This window comes from Dromiciops gliroides, chromosome 6, assembly GCF_019393635.1.
Source record: "Dromiciops gliroides isolate mDroGli1 chromosome 6, mDroGli1.pri, whole genome shotgun sequence".
Classification (NCBI taxonomy): Eukaryota; Metazoa; Chordata; class Mammalia; order Microbiotheria; family Microbiotheriidae; genus Dromiciops; species Dromiciops gliroides.
This window is the reverse complement of record NC_057866.1, coordinates 110333789-110343040: the sequence shown is the minus strand read 5'-3', so window position 1 is coordinate 110343040 and position 9252 is coordinate 110333789.

The following is a 9252-nucleotide window of genomic DNA, read 5'->3' as shown; positions in this document are numbered from 1 at the left end:
CTGGCTCGTTATTTCTTACAGCACAATAGTATTCAATCACAATCATATACTACAACTTGTTTAGCCATTCCCCCAACTGATGGGCATCACCTCAATTTTGAATTCTTTGCCTCCATAAAAGAGCTGCTATAAATATTTTTGTACCATTAGGTCCTTTTTAGGAATTTCTTATATCAATGAAATAATAGGTTTGTTCCCCTCACCCCCCCAAGCTTTATTTAAGAAAAACAAATGATTACTAAAGAAATTATAAAAAGTGTTTGTAAAATTGTTTACCAATAGTTATTCCTTACTTTGGTATTAATAATTATTTGATTTTTCCATGCATGTCCATTTGACTTAAATTGTGCAATATTCTTTTTTTTTTCAATCTTAATAGTATTTTATTTTTTCATGTTACATGTAAATACCATTTTCAACATTTGTTTTTATAACATTTTGAGTTCCAAATTTTTCTCCCTCCCTCCCTTTCTTCCCCCATCCCCAAGATAGAAAGAAATCTGATATAGATTATATATGTAGAATCACATTAAACATATTTCTGTATTAGTCATGTTGTGAGAGAAGAATCAGAACAAAAGGAAAAAGCCTCAAAAAACAAAAACAAGTAGAACTAGTATGGTTCCATCTGAATGCAGATGGAAATGCAGTTATTTTTTCTGGATGTGGAGAGCATTTTCCATCATGAGTTCTTTGGAATTGTCTTGGATTGTCATTGTATTGCTGAAAAGAGCTAAGTCTCTCACAGTTGATCATTGCACAATCTTGCTGTTACTGTGTCCAATGTTCTCCTGGTTCTGCTCACTTCACTCAGTATCAGTCCACTTAAGTCCGGGTTTTTCTGAAATCTGCCTGCTCATCATTTCTTATAGTATAATAGTATTCCATTACATTCATATACCACAACTTGTTCAGCTATTCCCCAATTGATGGGTATCCCCTTGATTTCCAGTTTTTTGCCACCACAAAGAGAGCTGCCATGAATATTTTTATACATGCCGGTCCTTTTTCCTTTTTTATGATCTCTTTGGGATATAGACGTAATAGTGGTATTACTGGGTCAAATGGTGTGCACAGCCCCAGAGCCCTTTGGGCATAGTTCCAAATTGCTCTCCAGAATGGTTGCATCAGTTCACAACTCCACCAACGATGTATTAGTGTTCCAATTTTCCCACATCTTCTCCAACATTTATTATTTTCCTTTTTTGTCATATTAGCCAATCTGATTGGTGTGAGATGGTACCTGAGAGTTGTTTTAATTTGCATTTCTCTAATCAGTAGTGATTTAAAGCATTTTTATATGACAATAGATAGCTTTGATTTCTTCATCTGAAAACTGCTTGATCATTTCTCAATTGGGGAATGACTTAAATTCTTATAAATATGATTTAGTTCCCTATATGTTTTAGAAATGAGGCCTTTATCAGAAGTACTGGCCATAAAAATGTTTCCCAGCTTTCTGCTTTCCTTCTAATCTTGGCTGCATTGTTTCTGTTCATATAATACCTTTTTAATTTAATGTAATCAAAATGATCCATTTTACATTTCATAATTTTCTCTATCTCTTATTTGGTGATAAATTCTTCTCCTTTCCATAGATCTGAGAGGTAAATTATTCCTTCTTCTCCTTGCCTATGGTATCACTCTTTATATCTAAATTATGTACCCATTTTGACCTTATTTTGATATACAGTATAAGATGTTGGTCTATGCCTTGTTTCTGTTGTATTCTCTAATTGTGCAATATTCCAAACGTATATCTGTGGTTTGTAATTGGTATCAATGTTTGATAGGCACTTTTCAGTGTGTGTCTTTAATATAAAATTATATAACTTTTCATGGTATAGTTAGATTTCTTTTGATTTTCCTTAATCTAAAAAATCTAATTTTAAACATAACCTTTAAGATGCAAACTTATTATGAAAATCTGAGAAATCTGTTATTTATTAATTTGGATCCCCAAACTAATAACATAAAGGTTTCCATCTAATACTTGAAGACATGCTGACTGATAAATAGGCATGGAAGAGTTTATGAAATTAATAAAACTTACAAAATTGGGTCATATTAAAAAATTGTGAACATAGAGTCAGAAAGAAAGGTAATGTTGCATAGCAGAAGGAGAGCTAGCCTAGTAGATAGAGACAGGAAGACCACAGTCCAAGAATTCAAGCACTATATCTGACACATACTGCCTTGGGATCCTGGAGAAATCACTTAACTTTCAGTGCCTTAGGCATTTCTCCAGTTTCAGAGCAATTGCTGATTTGCATTGGTAAAAAGAGTTTTCTCATTAGAAAGTTTCTATTACCAGTGAAATCACAGGACCAGAACCTACCCCACCTCTTCAGGAAAAAAAAAAAAGTTATAAACATTGGAGTTGCAAGGGACCTTAGACATCATTTAGGCCCTAGCTTCTCCAAGTATTATATGGGACCCATATGGAATCGCATAACTTAATGTGGGCGTCGTGAGAAATTTGGCAACAGTAAAAGGTTATGTATAACCTATTTTATATTCCTATGTACCTGGGTCATATAAAACTTCTCAGGCAGAAAGGGGTTGCAAGTAGAAAAAGTTTATGAAACCCTGGTTTAGGCCCTAGGTCATGGGCTCTTTGGCAATGCATTTCATTTTACAGATTCAACTGAGGTCCTGACATAATGCAGTTTGAGTGAAGGTCAGGATTCCAAGGTGTAATACAAGAAAAGATGACAGTCTCCCCATGAGGGACACATGGTTGGGATAAGACCCTAGTCACAGCCTAAGTGTTGGGGAAAAGGGTTAGGACCCTACTACTAGCTACAGTATTCCCGCTCTGTGTTATATATTTCCTCAGATGTGGCTTGGGAGGTTATTGAGGCTTCCATGACCTTTACTCTCAGCCCTGGTCAACTGCTGGAAGAAAATTGTTGTTGGACTTACAGTGCATGAGCACTATAACACAAAATTGGGACATCAGCACTAAAGGCAAAACATAGCCTACGAGGAGAGTGGGCAGAGAAAAAATGAAGCAGGCAGGCTTTATTGAGTGCAGGTACAGTTGGGGACGATGGATGCAGAGCAGGTTGGCTGGGATCCCAGGTGGAGTTAGGTCCCAAGCTGGCAAAGTTAGGTGGAATTTTATAGGGTTCTTTTTCTGGGTCAAGCAGGACTAGACATTGAGAGGGGGAATCAGAGAGCCTAGACCTAGGACAAAGGTCAAGGTTGTGGATTGGTGCTTCATGCTAAAAGGACTGCCTAAGAAATTGGCAACTAGTTATTCTAACTCACTACTAGGCAAGAAAGAGCTCTTTCTGGCTGCTACTCCAGTCTTGCTTTGACAGAGGAACTCAGAATTTGAGTCTTCCCAGAAGCATAAATTTGTAAAGTCCCCTAAAGTCCTTACATGTCCAAATAGGGTGAGGGACTTATCCAAGGTCACAAAGATGGAAGAGACTATTGAAGTCTGCACAGGCACAGAATTTTATCCAAGGTCATACAGTGAATTAGTGACAGGTCTCCTGACAGTGTGCTAGGGCTCATCTTAATTTTGTTTTTATGGGGCATTATCTATTTTGTATAGGAAGAAAATAATAAACTCACTTAAATTGTAAATGCATGGCTGATCAAAATAGTAAGCTTCTAACTACCAAAAACATCTGCCAAAGAAAGAATCGATTAAAATTTTTTCAGGGCATTATGTTCCATTTTTCTGATAAAGCCAGTTTCTTAGGAATAAAACCATTTGCACATGATGATTTTTTTTTTGTAGACAAACAATCAGAATTCCATCCCTTTTGGCAAACTCCATTCAAGTGGACTAACCATAAAACGTTTCCAGGCATGAATCTAATGAGCTCAGAATGAGAGAACAGACTTCTCTATTTAGTAAGTGAAGTGTGGGGACCAGTCAATAAAGTATGCCTTTCGATTTTCAGGTATAGAAATGAGTTTTAGACAAATGTAAGTTACTGCATGTGTTGATTTACATTTTACCCATTAACTCAGAAGTTTAAAAGGCATAGTGGTATATAGTAAAATTTCCATTTTTAGATCAGGCACTGGTTGAGGTGAAGGGTGGAACAAAGATTGGGGAAATGTGGCTGGGTGAGGGAAGAAGACAAGAGAAAGAACAAAAGAAAAGGGGAGGAATACAGAAGGGAAGAGAGAAGGAAAAGGAGAAAGAGTAGAGAAAAAAGGAAAGAATAATTGAATCTTGACTTCTGTGTAAATCTACTCCACCCTTCATCCTCCCAGCTTTCCATAAGCCTTTATTGATCCTCTGTGGGACTGTTCCTATTCTAGAGATTTTTTTTTTCTAGAAAAATTACAGTTATGATAGTCTCCCAATTTTGGAGATTCTCACAGTCATTTGGGAGCTAAGATCTAGGAAGTCAAACCTTCTCATTAGGAAGAAGAGAATGAAATTGAGAATGGTTTTACAGTACCCTCTTAAGTCCCTTTATAGAAAAGATTATTCCCACTGAGTTGAGAGGAGGGTAAGTCCCTTCTAGGTAGCATATTTCCCTTGAGATGTTCTTAGGCAAACCTTGTTTACATAATGTAAAACACCAGGGGCCAAAGAAAACACAGTTTGGGAAATAAATCACATCAGGTATCACCTTTTTAAAATCTATGTAGAATCTAACTTTTATATTACTGGGTTAACCTGTATTTTTGAAGGAGTGAGGCTCAAGAACCTCCCCAAATACCTCTAAACCCACTCTTCAGCTTGGGACATGCCACAGAGGTCTTAAAGCAGCTTGGATGATGACCTGTCCTGGATAAGAAAACAAAACCTAGTACTGTCTCAGCTAGTCTAGTATGTCTGGTCTCAATGGAGGGTAGAATATTTCCTGGAAAGCTTGAAGAACATATCTAGATATTCAGGATTGTTAAATTGAAACTTATTTTATGCCTTTTTCTCCTCTGTCATGCTGGTCCTGAGAGCATTCATTTAAAACCTTAGTAGATTGGAAAAAGAGCTTTTGCTTTTTTCAAGGAATGCCCTGGTTTTCATAGTTGGAATTCCTCGAATATTCATGCTCACTCTATACAAAGTTCAAATGTCTTATTCTCCTTTTCAGAACCCACTATAAATCTGCTGTCTTTTATATTTCTGACCTCATTTACTCCCATGTCTCCCTGGCCATTCTTCTATCCTTTTGACCTTCTGCTCATATTCCACTCATTTGTGGCTATTTCCTGCTTCCCTTGTGCTTATGATAATAACCCTTTAACCTCCATAAGGAAGAATTCCTACTTTATCTCCTTCCCAAAGTTCCATCATTCTTAGATGTATTTTAGCCATAATTAGCTATGTTCCTGCAGTGCTTTGTGCCATTTTTTGTGGACCTATATTTTACTGCTTGTGTCTTTAGTGTGATAATTCTGTGCTCTATCACAGTTTCTTTATATGCTGCCATTCTTATTAATACTGCCTTCTGTTGACATATTCTCTCTTTCCTCAAGATGTATCTAAAAGAGCTTAAAAACAAACCCCATCGTCTTGTGAACACTGAGTGATGTTAATATTGAATGACCTCAAGTATTATTGGATTCAGAGCTGTGGTCTTGCTGGGAACCTTCAAAGATGGGGCTTTTTAAAAATGTGATTTGACTTACTTTTTTCAAGGAATGGGTAGGTCAGAGAAAGGGGATATAGGCTTTTTGAATCATTCTAGGCATTTGATTACCAGGAGCCTTTTCTGCCTTCCAAAGCTTTAATTCAAATCAAATGGCTTCTAAAATATTTTAGTTTCATTTCCTTTATCTCTAATTTTGATTGTTTTTAACATCTTAGATCGACTTTTGTTTTCCTTGAATTTACACTTGCCTATTCACTACATACACACACATACACAGACACGTGTGTATGTATGTATGTCAGTACTCTTCTAGCTTTGATTGTATCACATCCTGTATCAATTGTTAATTCAAAAGGTATTTTTTGAACATTAACTATGTGCAAGGTGCTATTCTAGTCACTATGGGAGATATAAATAAAAATCAGAAAAAAGATTCTGGCCTTATACTGCTCACTACCTATTAGGGCATTTGAAATAATGATGGAAAGATAGGTAAAGTCATGAAGAACCTTAATTCCAGGGTAAAATGTTCAGATACCTTTTAGTAGGAATAGAAAACCATTGAAGGTTTTTAACTGGGGAGGTGACATGATTAGGATTCCACTTTAAGAAAGTTATTTTTGTTGTGTTTTTTTTTTGTTTGTTTTGTTTTGTTTTTAGGGAGGCAATTGGGGTTAAGTGACTTGCCCAGGGTCACACAGCTAGTAAATGTTAAGTGTCTAAGGCCGGATTTGAACTCAGGTACTCCTGATTCCAGGGCCGGTGCTCTATCCACTGCGCCACCTAGTTGCCCCAAGAAAGTTATTCTAATAGCATGCAGTGTAGAGGATGGATGGATGGACTGAAAGAGGAAGAAGCACCAGCTGTAGGATGCTTTCTAAAGCTAAGCATTGGGTGGCTAGGTGGCGCAGTGGATAAATCCTGGATTCAGGAATACCTGAGTTCAAATCTAGCCTCAGACACTTGATACTTACTAGCTGTGTGACCCTGGGCAAGTCACTTAACCCCCATTGCCCCGCAAAAAGCAAAAAAAGACCCAAAACCAAAACAAAACAAATAAAGCTAAGCATCAAAAGTGATAACTAGAATTGGTGGCAGTGAGAACAGAGAGAATGGGAAGCATCCTTGAGATATTCCAGAAGAAACAACAGGATGTGTTGTCAAGGGAAAGGGAAGTGTTAAAGATAGTATTGTGGGTAATTACAGTGCCAGTAACTGAAATGGAAGAGTCAGGAAGAGGAGCAGCTTTATGAGCAAGAGGAGTTCAAATTTGGGTGTATTAAGTTTGATGTGCCAGAAGGCCATTCAGGTAAAGATGTCTAGACATAATGGAACTTGAAAGAGGCTCAGGAGTAATTTGCATAGATGTTAGATTAAAACCCACTGAGTGTTGGATGCAATCATCAAGGGAGAAAGTGTAGAGAGAGAAGAAGAATGATAACAGAATTCCAGGGACCATGATCTAGGGTAAAGGAGGAAGAAAAAGAACCCTTGGAGAAGACATTTAGAAGGAACAGATAAGAGGTGGGTAGTAAGAGAACCAAGAGTGTGTTATGGGTTATTTGGGACATTTATGAGAGAAGTCAAGAAGGATGAGCATGGAGAAAAAATTATTTGATGATTAGAAGGCCATTTGTTATTTCCTCTCTGCCCTCCCCCCAAGTTTTCTTTTTTGTAATGTGATGAAATAATGAGATTTAGCAGATACTCAAAGACCCACCTGGAGATTAATCTAGACTGATTGAATCAAGTGAGAGTGATTAACTGCTGATTAGCCTACTTCAAGTTAACTGGATTGTAATCACACCTTGACAACACCTTCAGAACCAATGGATTTGGATGATGCCAACCAATCAGCTTGAAGCAGTGTGTAAGGACCACCTCTGTTCCAGACCTATAAAAAGCTTCCACAATCAGTTTGCTGGAGAGAGTTCTTGATTGAAGCAGGCTTGTGGCAGAGGACTTGAGGAAGAACCAGACCAAGCTGGAACTCTAGGCTAAATAGGCTTTTTTTCTTAACTTTCTGAACTCTATGGGAATATCTGTATGTTTTAATAAATGTTTAATGCCCAAGGACTGGTGCTAAAGCTTCTAATTTAAGGCAACCACAATTTAGATTTTAAACATCACAGTAATAATTTCACAAAGACCAGCACATGTGAACATTTCTATATATAAGGAACAGAAAACAGGATTGAGTATGAAACCATGAACTTTATCACTCATAGAGTTTTTAAAGTAGGTCTTAAATTTAACACAATATTATCAACATTGTTAATCTGTATCCCTTTCTAAACTTTCTTCTGCTTTCTTCTGAACATTTCTGTTTTATTGACATTTTTCTTTCTTTTTTTGTGTCTGTAACTCTACCCTTCCACAAGCCTCCTTCTCCAAAATAAATCCTTCCCTTTTAAGGAATAAGTCAAAACAAATTTATACATTGACTCTGTCTGAAAACTGTCTCATTTTGTACTTACATTCCATCACCTCTCTAAGAGGAGATGAGATGTATGCTTCAGTTTTCTGGAGTAGTGATTAGTCATTGCATTCATTAGAGTTCTTATCTCTTTCAAAATTATTTTTATTTACAATGTTGTATAAATTATTCTCCTGGTTATGCACATTTCACTCTTTACCAGTTCAAACAAGTCTTCCTGGGTTTCTCTAAATCCATCCCATTTGTCATTTCATATAACATAATAATATTCCATTACATTCATATACCATAATTTTTTTTTTGCAGGACAATAAGGGTTAAGTGACTTGCCCAGGGTCACACAGCTAGTAAGTGTCAAGTGTCTGAGGCTGGCTTTGAACTTGGGTCCTCCTGAATCCAGGGCCGGTGCTTTATCCACTGTGCCACCTAGCTGCCCCCCATAATTTTTTCTTCATTCCCCCAATTGATGGGTACCCAAGAGTCTCCAATTCTTTGCTACAACAAAAGTGCTGCTATAAACAGTTTTGTGCATATGAATCATTTCTCTCTTTCTTTGATTTTTTGGCACACACACATATATGTATGTATGTGTATATATATATCCAAAGTCTATGAGTGATATCACTGGGTCAAAAGATATACATAATTTAATAGCTTTTTGAGTATAGTTCCAAATTGTTTTCCAGAATGACTGACTGGACCAGTTCATTATTGGATCTATCAGTTGTGATTTGGTGTGTCTATTTTCCCACTTCCCCTCCAACATTTGCACTTTTGGGGTCATCTTTGCCAATTTGCTTGGTATGAGGTAGAGCCTATAAATATGTATTTCAGAATCACTTTAATATGCATTTCTTTTATTATGAGTTATTTGGAGTATTTTTCATATGGTTGTCATTAACTTGCATTTCATATTTTGAGAGTTTTCTATTCATAACTTTTTATATATTTATGTCAATTTTTAAGATATCAGTCTTTTATCTGAGAAATGTCCTACAAAGGAATTTAAGAGTACTCTTTAAATTCTAACTGCATTGATTTTGCTTGTGTAAAAACTTCTCAATTTTATGTAATCAAAATTGTCTATTTTATCTTCTGTGATAATTTTTATTCCTTGTTTGTGAAAGGTATCTCATCCCCTTCCCTAATTTGTTTGTGACTTAACCTATTTTATCTGAATATTATATTATATCCACTCTGAGCTTACTGTGGTATGTTTGTCATGTGAGATTTTGTTCTAAACCT